The 12,970-nt window shown below is 45.8% G+C and overlaps 1 protein-coding gene across 1 annotated transcript in view; it reads right to left on the bottom strand.

Annotated features, from left to right (window-relative positions):
• Window positions 1–6,225, bottom strand: part of ALPK2 (alpha kinase 2) — a 94,555-nt gene extending 88,330 nt beyond the window's left edge. Inside the window, exon 1 of the mRNA XM_028523540.2 lies at window positions 6,077–6,225. The gene's annotated coding sequence lies outside the window, so the exon portion shown is untranslated. The remainder of the gene's footprint in view (window positions 1–6,076) is intronic.
• Between the last annotated feature and the right edge of the window lie 6,745 nt (window positions 6,226–12,970).

Raw genomic sequence — 12,970 nt, 5'->3', positions numbered from 1 at the left:
CCCACTCGCCCTGCCCCTCTCTCTAAAAATAAACATATCCTTGGGTGAGGATTAAAAATGATAAAAATAATAAAGCAGTGCTGTATGCACTGATATGGCATAATCTCCAAGATAAATTGATAGGTGACATGAACAAAGTAGAGAAGAGAGTGAAGAGTATGCTCTCACTAGTATAAGCAAAAAACAATATTCTACTATGCTTACCTATACACATAATGAGTCTAGAAATGCACAGGAAACTGGTAACCTGGTGGCCCCAGGCCCAGGACCTGGAGGAAGAGAAGGCTGCCAGCTGAGGACAGTGACGGTCTCTGCCTGTTGCTCTGGATGTTTTAAATTTACAAATGTGACCCAATAGACAAATGGAATTTAACTTTTAAATATCAGTCATGAGCACCTCTGTGTGCCCAACAGTGTGCCTGGCACACAGATGCAGGGAAGCGTGAGCACAGCTGTCGCTGCAACGCTGCTCTCCTGACTCGTTCTGAAGTCTATTTCAAGCTGAAATATAGACGGTCTCCCCGCTGGTACCCCTCTCCTCTGCCACTTAACGTCTGTGGCAGTTTCCACGTCTTTAAAGAGAGCGTTAACAACAAAACAAAACAAAACAAAAACCAGCTCCAGGTTAACAAAACCTGTGAGAGAGCCCCTGAGGCCCAGGCAGGTTAAGTCACTTTTCAAGGACGCACAGCTTGTTAGGAGCCGAGTCCACGAGTCTCCATTCTGGTGTTCAGCTTACTATGTGGGCAGGACACATTCTTCTGCCTGTCTTTCACCCGTGTCCTCTTTCGGGGGAAAGGCAGGCAAGAGGGGAACGGCCGAGATGCTAGAAATACACAGCGCATGGCAGCGTTGTTAATGATACCAGCTTGTGTGACTTCACGGGTAAAAATCACTGTGGTTTGAGGTTGATCATAGTGGGCTGGGCGTTGTGTCCAACGTGGGCCTGTGTCCCCAAGGGCGTCACCAGCCCTCTCTGGTTCCTCCTCACTTGTCTGTCCTCCACATTCTCCCAGGCTCCCTCCACACCCCCCGACCCCCAGCAAAAACCTGAGCCACTCCTTCAGAGAGTGTTCCTGTTCAGTGGAAACGAGAGGTGTGGCATCTCCCTGTGGGGTTTCAGGCCGGCCCGTGGAGGGGCGCACCCAGGAAAGGCCCCCTTCTCCTCTGCCCCCTCCCTGCCCTGCAGCGGGCAAGGGTGGGCCCGCCCGTGCTGTGGGAACCGAGCCCGGATTTGTTACAGCGAACAAACCACCTCTGGGCGAGTCTGCTTCAACAAGGTCAGCAGTGGGCAGGGGACTTCGGAGAGCGTCAGCCTCCCCTTCTGCCGCCATCCTTCCACCCAGACCGTTGGAGCTCTTAGAAGAAAAAGTTTTATTTTTGCTTCCATTTGCCCTGTTTTTTGAAATTTTTTAAATCATTCTTTAGCTAATTTTCTTTAGTAACGCGTGCCTTAGAGAGTAGGAGCGCCACAGCCGATGGTCGGGACTGGGGGAGGAAGGGAGCGCTGCACCCAAGGGCTCGTTCCCTTCAAAGGGGGGACCACGTTCACACGTCTGGGCCGGAATTCACAGGAGGCCGGTCCTAAATCTTTACAGCACAAAGCTGCGGCGGTCAACCTGGTCACTAAGGGTTGAGACTGGATGACTTTAGAGGTCTTGCTCCAACATGTCCCCAACCACCTAACGGGGCCATTTCACTCGTCCCGCTAACTCCATTCCGGCCTCTCCCACCGCTCAAGCCTGGCGATGGGTGGGCTGGTCCTTGCCCTTCCTGCTTTGCGGGCGCTCACTGGTCCACACTGATCAAGTACTCTTGCTTGGTGATTGGTTTATGAATAAGTCTGGGCCAATCAGCACATGGCTCTCTCCAGAAAATAGTTCAGGGGCGATCCAATCAGTGCAAAGCTTAGGTCTTTCACTCTGTCCTCTACACTCGAAACTGAAAGCATGCAGACCCCAGGGGAGGTGATAACCATTTGAGACTGAGAAAGCCAGCCTGAGGTTAAAACCAAAGCCAGGAGAAGAACAGAGGAGTTTCTAGAAAAGCAGAGAACCAGAGCCAGGGGAGTAACCAAACTCCTGGACTTTTCCATTGTGTGAGCAATAAATCCCGACTACCATTTAGGCTAGTTTGAGCTGGTTTTTTATTGTTACTGCTAGAAAGCACGCTAGAGCGTCCATACCTTCTCCTGTCCCATGGTGCCTGCAATTCCTCCCACTGGCCCTGCACTCCAGACCTCTACGTCGGACGTGCCTTCACCAATTTATAGACGGAAGTAAAGAATGTAAGACTGGATGGCTTAATCAAAACATTATTCCCCGAGGAAGTTCTGAGGACCACTGTAGAAAGCTTAGTCTCACCAAATGAATTTCTGATTTCCATTCGCATCCTATCCCTTTCTGCCCTCCATGTTTTATTTTACCTTTTTAAAGATTTTATTTATTTATTTTTAGAGATGGAGGGGAGGGAAAAAGAGAGAGAGAGAGAGAGATCAATGTGCGGTTGCTGGGGGCCGTGGCCTGCAACCCAGGCATGTGCCCTGACTGGGAATTGAACCTGTGATGCTTTGGTTCATAGCCCGCGCTCAATCCACTGAGCTATGCCAGCCAGGGCCATGTTTTATTTTTTTTTTAATTGTTGTTTTTCTCCTTTTTACAGAACGATCACCTTCCACCTCTGTATGTTCCAATCCCACAAGTTTTCAAACCCCAGCTCAAGTGCGAGCTCGCCCTTAAAGCCTGCCCTGATACCTTCGGCTGGATAAAAACCAGCCCCCCCCCCCAGAAGACTGACAGCCCCCGCCCCAGCATTCCCCACAGGCGCCCCCAACTGTACACTGCTTGCCTGCAGAACACCCGATGGGTGTATCTTCTCCCCAGCTCTAGCACAGTGTGGCTGGGCCTCTGCCTCTCTGAGAAGTGGGCAGCTTAGTGATTGAAAAGAACCAGCATTAAGTAGGTTTTCTTCAGGAGGCACAGGCCAAAAAATGGTTACAACGGTGGTTCTCAGCCATGTGGGCCCTGGACCACACCATCAGCATCACATGGGAACTTGTCAGAAATGCAAATTCTTGGGACCTTCTGAGTCAGAAGCTCTGTGGGAGGGATCCAGGGTTTCACCCCGCTCTCTCGAGTCTGTTGCACTTTCAAGCTGGAGAACCACTGGACTGGAGGAAGGGGTCAAACTCTTGACCGAGGAGCTAATGAGCCTGGTTATCTAAGGGCGGAACGGAAGACCAAGGGAAGATCAAGGTGAGTCGAGTGACCCTGGTCATGCTGGCAGCAGCCCTAGAGGACAGGGCCCTGGAAGGACTAGGGTGCTATATTCAGAAGGGAACAATTTGGAACTATCTCTTCAACCTGTGTCCATCTTTTCGACCTGGTGTCCAAAGTCTCCAGGTCATCCTAGGCCGTCCCAGGTGGGGGCGTGTTGGCAGAAACCTCAGTGGCGGCTCAAAACACGTTTAAATGTTCTTTTCCATCATGTGGGTCAGGCATTTACTCTTTCACTTTTGCCCACCCTAAGATGACATGATTGCTTTCTCCCAGTTCTTTTGACATGTCTGAATTTCCATATTTCTTTTTTTTTTTTTTTGGCAGAATTCAACCCAGAATAACAGGGTTCCTTGTGAACCTGTCAGTAACAGTAGCAAAGAATTTATCAAGATGCTCTGGTGTGCCTGGACGAAAGCTCTGGGGCATCTCGGTACGGACAGTGGGGCAAGGATGAAGACGTTGATAACACCTTCGAGCTATTGCATGAGCTGTGGTTCTTGGCTGCATCGTCCCCCTGTGCCTGACTCTCATCCTCATCCCAGAGCAAGGGAGCATCCTGTTCATCAAGAACCCTCATCAGTGACCTTGAAATTCCAGCCACTGCCCCCAAGGTGACCCTGAGCCACCCAACAGCAAGTCCATCTCAGAGCATTCTGACCCCGCCCACTCTACCATGCCTGCATCTGAGCAAAAAGGGGGCCAATGCAGGGACCCACTATCGTCTTTGAGTAAAGGCTTGGCTGGTGCCTGAGCTCTCATAACAATCACAGGCATCATCTTGTTCACAGAGGTTTTCCTTCACCTCCTCTTCCTATAGACTCGCAGAAACTCATTTAAATACGGTACGGTTACATACTAAAAAGCATTTCCAGCTGACACTGATAAATCTCTACCTCTCTTTTTAGGTAATAAATACATCATCAACCATTTCCAGACAAAAATGCTTTTTCTTATTTATTGTAGTTGCATTCTAAAATATAACCTCTTTTTGAATTTTGCTCTCCAACACGGTTTTTAAGTATAGGATTTCCTTGAAAACAATCTAATTTTCTATGTCCTTTTCATTTTAACCATTACACAAGTGTCAAAACTGTGTAGTTTCTATTCCTTTATAGTTCATAGGTGAAAGCTTTCTGAAATTTCAGGGGAGAGACTGTTTATAATTAGCCGAGAGGAAAAACCAGGTGGAAAAACGACAATGTGACAGGTAGCTTAGCAGTGTTTACTCGCCGAATCCCCCACCAACCCTGTCAAAGTGGATGCCGTTCTCTTCCCTTTACAGGTGAAGACGCAGGCTGAAACACTGGGCCAGAGGCAGGGCTTGATTCCAGCTCTGACCCCCAAGCCTGGCACTGATTCCTCAGCACCACCAGCTGCTCCCCACCTCCACCCCAATTAGGATACCCTCCGGCACCCTCCCTGCAGGGCTGGAACCTACAAGTAAGTGTGCAGGAGGCTGTTAGAAATGAATTGAGGGGCGGGGGAAGGGAGGGAGTGATCTTCGCAGCCGTTGAAAATAGGAATTCAGCCATACCTAAAAATCTCCCCCAAACTGTGAGCAGATGTTTTGCAAACACTTCGAAAGGGCAACGTAATTTGAGAGCTAAAACACATTTTGTTTGTTTTAAATCCGGATTTCCAAGATCTGAATGTGTTTATTGACCACTAGTGACTTTTAATACAGGATTTGTCCATCTGTCCATTCAGAAGCAGCCTATAACATCCTGGGTTTCATCCAGAAGCCTCACAGCAAAGCAGCTCATTCAATTTACTCTTCCCTGGGATGCTGTTACAAAACGTCTCTAACCATTCCTGGTTAATTCATCTTTAAAAAAAAAAAAAAACAATGGAGCCTGCCTTTACTGGAGGAAAAGGTTGTGGAAGGAAATAATGAGAGCAAGAGCGGCTGTAAATGCTGTTCTTGCTTTTATCTATTCTCACATGGTCACCAGAGGTCGGAAATGGACACCCTCCCTCAGGGGCTTTCGAGTCTGCACGTGTTCCCCAAAATGCAACACAATGGTGGTGCCATTTAACCGACGAATTTTTCTGATCAGCTTTTCGTGTTAAATTTAAAAACCCAGGTAACAACTCGAGTACAGCGTCATGCCTCTAGTTAACGATACCGTATTGCACACTAAAAAATGTGGTAAGGGGGTAGAACTCACGCTAAGTCTTCTTACCACAATTAAAAAAAAAAAAAGGAAAGGAAAGGAAAGGAAAGCAGATCTATTTTAATGCCTCAACGAATGTTTACAGCAGCCATTCTGAAACGCCCGGTAGCTTTTCAGTAACGTGATCCCTGTGGTCAGTCAAGAGACCGCTGTGTCCACTCGGAAAGTGGGGGTTTTCAGTCATCACAATAACCCCCTAAAAGGAGTAACGTGTGACCATAAGACTCAACTCTTTCAGGCAAAGGTACCTGGGGCCTGAGTTAGCTGGGTAGCTACCTCAGTTTTCCGAGTTACTTTGTAAAGCCTCTAGAAATCACTCCTTCGAGCCCTCCGGTATTGCTTATTTTTCTCATTGTTGAGATAGCCATGATGTGAAAGAATCTTTTACAACTATCATCGAGCCAAAAGAAGCAGACGTAAAAGTAATAATCATGTTTTGCCCAAAGCGCCCAAACTGAAAATGAGAACCTGGCCACTTTAAAACCCTATGTACCCTGGTATGTTCCATCTGGTTCGATTTTATCAGGACACAATCTGCTTTGTTCCCTGTCTTAGAAAATGCTGACAGCTACATATTGAAAGCACAGCTATTCCTTATGCAAAAACCAAAGTCTAAACACTTACTTTCCAATACTGCCCGTCCCAGAGGCGTGATAGGAGAGCTGGCTCGGCTGCAGGCTCCCCGGGCTGCGTGGGAGGCACTGATTGGGTGTCCCTGCTCCTGGGCCTGGGGACTCGGTGCACCTGCAGGGCTCAGGGTCTTTTCCACGAACGGGTCAGAGCACCGTTGGGTCTGTTTCCAGGAAAGCTCCTGTCTTCCTAAGAGGGAAGATTCTGCGTCCAGGGAAGTTCTGGAAGAAGAGCATTGTTCCCTGCCCTCGAATGAACTAGGTCATTGCTGAAGCTGGAGAATATTTTTTAGCATCACTGTGATGAAACTTGAGGGCTGTGCCTGCAGTAGGTGCGACACTTGTTGTTGACGCTGGGGAGGCCCTGGCACAGGGGCCCGGTGAAACGCAGCCCCAGTGAGCTGACGGAACCCAGACGAGCTGTCAGTGAGGTCTCAGGAGACTGAGCAGCGGTCTGCAAAGTCTGGGCACGACCTCAGGTTTAGCTGCTTGCCTCTTAGAAGAGCAAAATCTTGCTGCCTGATAAAGTGATTAAGGCCAGAGTAACACCAGCAGTTCTATCAAGGGTATCGGGCATCTGAAGTTCACATAGGAAGCCTGTTGGTGGGGGGAGGTATAGAGGGGAGGTACAAACAAGAGTCATAAGCTGTTCATTTAGAGCTGGTATTGCAGTCGTTCTCTGAAGTTGGCTGAGCAAAGCAGAAACCACAGCAAGGCAGGATCCCTCCTCCTTTCCCTCCCCTCCCCTCCCTCCCTCCTTCTCCCCTGACAGCGCTCCTCTCTCCTCCCCCCCACCAACACACACACACACACACACACACACACACACACACACACACACATTCTGTCCTTCCTATTTTAACTACAGTTAGTACGAAGAGAATAGAGGAAAACCAGAAGAAACCCATAGAAGAAATACCACGAGCCCTGTTCCTTCGGATTGTCAGGAATTGTTCCTGTTGGCAAAGTAGATTCTGTAAAGCGGGAATTCCTTTTACTGAAGTTTGTCCAAACCCAAGAAAGAGCACAGAAAATCCCGAAGTACTGTTCTGTAACCACTTTGCCTCTCTACAAAAGTATTTTAATGTATTACACCTGCAGACTAACAACTTAGAAAGAAACCTCTTATGAAACTCAAGGAGGGCACTAAAATTAGCAGCAGGAGTGGGTGACTTTGAAAGGGACACAACCGAAAATACTCACTCTGTCCTGGGCACTACAGTCCTCAAAAGCACATTATTTTTACACGGCACAAGTCCGTGCTTTAGGGGATCTTTCCAGATAAGAGGAGATAACTTGAAATTGAGAGTGAAGAGAGGAGGAAGGTGAGACGATAAGCAAATATTAGGGCACAGTGGCAGGAGGGGGCGAAGACAAAAGGAACCAACATCCCACGGCAGTGAGAGATGCGCGGGGCTCTTGAACTCAGTGTTCTCCGGGCACTCCTAGAGGGAGAAGTCCTAGAGGTCGGCAGGCACCGTGAAACTCAATTCTGTCCTGCACAATTCCAAAGGTGAACTCCATCAGCTCCTAGCATACATCTCCTAGTAAAATAAAGTTAAGGTAGCCCTGGCTGGCGTAGCTCAGTGGATTGAGCACGGGCTGCGAACCAAAGCATCATAGGTTTGATTCCCAGTCAGGACACATGCCTGGGTTGCAGGCCATGGTCCCCAGCAACTGCACACTGATGTTTCTCTCTCTCTCTCTCTCTCTGTCTCTCTCTTTCTTCCCCCCTTCCCTCTCTAAAAATAAGTAAATAAGATCTTTTTAAAAAAGTTCCTTTAAAAAAAATAAAGTTAAGGAGTGAGGACTTCTTATGTATATAAAATGGACTTGCTGGTATTTCTTTTAGTGTTCATATCCTTAGCCTGCAGCCATAGAATTTCTGTTTTAATCTTAGGTGTAGGGCCGCAGGCACGGAAAGGAATCAAAAACATAGATGATGATGGGATTAAACTCAGTTTGGCCAGGACACGGTTCTGAATTTTCTGTGATTACTCAAAAGAGAGGAGAGAAGGAGATGGAAGGAGGGAAGTTGAAGAGAGAAAGGAGACAAAAATTTGTGCCCCTCTGGTAGCGCTAAAAAATAACACAAGTCTGTGATTAAAAGTAAAAACATAAAAATGTTTAGCATCATTCTCAGTAAACAATATGGAATATAAGAAAATATGCTTAAGCAATCTCTTTTTCTGAAGCTATAGGAGAAGGAAAAACAACTTCATTTGTGAAGAATCGGAAATGCTTGTTTGTAGCTGATGTTTTTTAGCTGCTTCTCTAGAAAGACCTTTTGGCCTTCATGTTCTTGGCCTCTGGAATGGATGGACCGTTGAATTCCTCTGGGCTTGCAGAGGACCGGCACCTAAGTCAGTGCCCAGCTAATCTGCATATTTAAAGCAGATTCATGAGGTTCTCAAGCTGCTCTTTGCTCCCAAAAGTTGGGCTTGGATGGATACGTGAGGGGTTTATCTGCTCATTTATTTCTTCCTGGCATAGAAGGTCTTTGAACGTCTGTGTTTAATGGTACGAGTGATAAATGCCCTGCCCAGCAGAACACATTCTTGGCTGAGACTTGGTCCCAATCACATGTCAGGTCAGATCAGGTTTTCTGCCAGGCTCCTTGGGCCAAGCTGGAACCTGGCAGGCTTCTCCCGTGTCGGGAGCAGGCAACACTTGGGGAGGGACCCTGGCACCCACTCCCTCTCCCTCTCTCAATAGCTCATCCCCATCCAGGGTCCTGGGGTTCTGGGACTTTCTACTCTATGTGTGGTACCTTGCTCAGTGGACATGACCTTGAATTCTGCATTTGCAACCTTCATTCAGTTCCCTGTATTTTAAGGGGCTGCCAGTCACTCAGGTAGGCTGACAAAAAAAACATATAAACACAGTGGTGAAAAAAAATTAAAGCAAATAAGATTGTTCTTTCACGGTGCTTTGCATCCCAGGTAACAGATTTCTATAAAATTCTTCATGAGAACATCAAGTTTTTAAACATTTGCAAAGAAACAGTTAAGAAATTCAATGTTATCAGAGGAACTTTTTCAAGCATATGAATGTTGTTTGGAATTTGGATTTCGTTTTTCCCCAGAGTATCAAAACTATAAATGGCATTTAGATAAACACAGCACCTTATAGAAGTATTTAATCCATCATGTTCCTGAAATGCCATATTTCAGCTACCAAAACCTACAAGTATCAAAACCAGGTTAAAATTCAGCTTAACTACATAGGACAGTCTAAGTACCTGGGAGAAAAAATCCAAACTACCATGATAAAATTCTGACAGTTTGTTCAGTTTCATTTAAAAGTAAAACAACCATAAAAACCAGTAGTACAACTTTCAGAAGCAAAATTCCAATTTTCACACAGATGCATGTTGAACCCTAGGCCCAATTTCACAAATACTAAGTCAAATTAACTAGTTGAACAGGGTCTGGAACTTCAATTTTTTTTAAAGATTTGCATAGGTTATATATAGTAAGTATTTTATAAAAGTTCCCTTTTTAAGGCTTTTCTTCTGATTTTAAAAGCAATGCACACTTATTACTGAAAATTGCATACTCATTACTGAAAATGTTTAACATTCTGATTTCGAAAATTTCAAATTTCCCACCACCCACAGCTAGTCACCATTTTTGGTCTATTTCTTTATATTCTCCCTTTGTGCGTGTTCATGCATACAGTTTTCTTTTATGTTCTTTTTTTCCTCACTTATCATAAGCCTCTCACTAAGAATTCTTCAAGAAAGTCTCCACACTATCCTGTCATCAGACCATGTTATACTTTCCGTGGCCAGCATTCTACTGGTAGGCATTTGGATTGCTTATCCATGTTTTTTGTTTGTTCTGATAAATAATGATGTGAAACACGTTCTTGTAAATAAATCTGTGGGCACATCTCTCTAAGGACAGGATGTTAAAAGCGGCGCTAGTGGGTGAAAGGTTGTGAATATTTTAGGGTTTTGCAAGAGACTGCCAAACAAAACTCTAGCAGGTGTACCGCGTGCGTGTCCGCAGCAGGTAGCAGCCCGCCCTCAGCCCTGAGAGCACTTGGCACTGAGTGTGTCGCTGGGGATGCTTTTGCCAACCTCGGAAGCAAAGCTGGTATTTTAATGCACAATTCTTTGACTACCAGTGAGGTAAAATATTATTTTATAAGTTCGCTGGTGTTTTTTCTTTTATGAATGGTCTTTTCAATTTTTTTTTGGACAATTCTACGACTTGAGTGTTTCCCTTTTGCACACATAAAAAGCACTTCACGTATAATTTGCTGAAAACCAATTTGTGGTTTGCCCTTTTATTCCTGAAGTTTTGACATGCAGAAATTGTGAATTTTGATTTAATAAAAATTATTTCGAGGAGAGAAGGGGGAGTTGTTTAAGGACTACCGAGTTTCAGTTTTGCAAGATGAAAGGCTCTGGAGATCTGTTCCCAACAATGTGTACGCGAGGTCTGCCCAGAAGGTATCCAGCCATGTAATAGAAAAAACAGAGACATTTATTAAAGAAGATACAAGAAATATTGTACATAGGACAATGTCACCTCAGTCCCCTTCAAAGGAGGCTCCTTGGGACCTCACACAGTTCTCCCAGTCACCATCAGCTGCCCCGTCGTATTTTCCTGAATCTCATGGATGGTCTGAAATCTCTTTCCTTTCAAAGGTTATTTTAGTTTTGGGAAAAACCAGAAGTTACAAGGCACCAAATCTGGGTTGTAGGGAGGCTGAGTCACCTGAATAATTGGGTGCTTCGCCAAAAAGCTCTGTACAGGATGTGATGCATGAGCAGGCACATTGTCGTGATGAAGCTGCCAATCACCAGTTGCCCATAGCTGTGGCCTTCTGAATCATCCAAATAGTTTCCATGGAGGAATGTTCAAGCTTAATGCAAAATCTGACACAGATTTGTTGCTCTACTCACTCAGTCATTTTGAATGCGACAGCCACACAGTACACATGCTCACTCCACAGCATCTACTACCCCCACTAACTACTACAGTGAAGTCATCATTGTTCACATGTGCCTATTCCAGTCCACTCTCCTTGGCTGCCAGGTTATATTGATGTCATGTAAACCATTCTCACTATATTAACAATGGCTCACCTTTTTCCAGACAGACCTCATATGTTTAACACTACTAAACTACACACTTAAGAATAATTAACACAGCAAATTTTGTGTCAATTTTTGCCACAATTTTTTAATGATCTTTTTCTTTTGTTTTTTTCTTTTGCACGTAAAGCCCGCATCCCTCCATGGACTTACCCACTATCCCAACAAGACAGAGTAAATTTGGGCTCCAATCAAGCTCTTCTCCTCTTTTTCATGTTACTCGGTCTGTGCTAATGCACTGGATCAGTTTGTGCCTTTTCTTTAAGCAGATAGTATCTAAGGTTCTCAGCTTCCTTCCTGCTTTTGGGTGTCTACCCTTTGCAATTAAGAGATTGATATAGGTATAAAAGTTAAGGTGTTGCTTTGAACACTCTAGATTTTCCCCCATGAAAAATGGCATGAAACGGGAGTTAGGACCTCAGCTGTGACTGAACCAGGAACGTGGAAAATCTCCTCCCCCAAGGGCAGCTAGGAGGATGGACAAAACAGACAAACAGCCATTTCAGTGCTCTGGACATCAGCCAAAAGCATGCAGGGATTTGAGAATCGTTTGTGATGGAAGAACCTCTCAACGGTGGGCACTAACAATGGGCCTGCAGGGCGTTCTTGCCTGGAGCTCCTCCCACTCCCCCCAACCTAGCTGCCATGTCACAGAGGTTCTGCCAGGGCAGGCTGTGAGCACTGGCGATTTCACTGTCATGGTCGAAGGCTCACTGGCATTGGAAACAGTGAACGACACCTCTTCCCAGTTTGTTAGCAGTGGAAGTAACTCTTAGCAGCAGGTGAGTGGAGAAGGTCAACAGCTCTTCTAGCCAGAAGATGGGATTGGGGTGCAGGCAAGCATCTGTCTGCCCAAGGCTGCACGCATGTGCAGACCGACCAGGGAGGACTCAGCTATCCACCCACACATTCCCAGCATGCACAGAGGAGACATGAAAGGGCCCAGCAGAAAGTAAATATCAAAGCAGACTTGAACAGGGCTGTGACTCGAACGCATTCCCCTACTCACACACCAGTGCACTGGCAGAGGATGGAAGTTTTACTGGCTCGAGGTTATTGATCACAACCTCTGTGCAATCATTAGCTGGCCACTGGGCTATGCAGACACAGGGTGACCACTAGGAAGCCGAACATCAACATTTTTAAAAGAAAACTGAGCAGAAATATGTGCCCACACACTTTGGGGGAGACCTACTTCACAGATTTGTCTCAGCCCGAGTTTCAGAGCAAACAGCAACAACCACCTGAGGGTGGGGGGATAACTGGAATTAAGAACAAACACAATAGGTTATCTAAAATGTCGAGTTTCCACCACAAAATTATAAGACATAAGTTAACAGGACAGTGTACTCACGCTGAAAAGAAGCAGCCAATAGAAACACTCTGAGTACCCCAGCATTACCCTGATACAAAGCCAGACAAGACATCTCAAGAACATCAAACTAAAGACCAGTATCTTTCATGAACATACATGCAGAAGTCCTCAACAAAATATTACCAAACTAAAACTGACAATATAAGGGAAGGGTTATACACCCTGGTCAACTGGGATTTATCCCAGCAATGCAAGGACGGTTTAACAACTGAAACCCAACTGATGTAATATACCTTTAATAGGAGGCGAAACCACACGACCCTCTCCACAGAGGCAGAACAGACATTTGGCAAAATACAACATCCATTCATGATAAAAGCTCTCAACAAACTAGGTATAGAAGGGAAGTTCCTCAACTTGATGAGGGCATCTATGAAACAAAACAAAAAAACCGTCCTGGCTGGTGT

The sequence above is a fragment of the Phyllostomus discolor genome, chromosome 9 (genome assembly GCF_004126475.2).
Source record: "Phyllostomus discolor isolate MPI-MPIP mPhyDis1 chromosome 9, mPhyDis1.pri.v3, whole genome shotgun sequence".
NCBI classification, from domain to species: Eukaryota; Metazoa; Chordata; class Mammalia; order Chiroptera; family Phyllostomidae; genus Phyllostomus; species Phyllostomus discolor.
The sequence above is the reverse complement of the archived record's forward strand: the minus strand, read 5'-3'. Positions and strand labels throughout refer to the sequence as shown.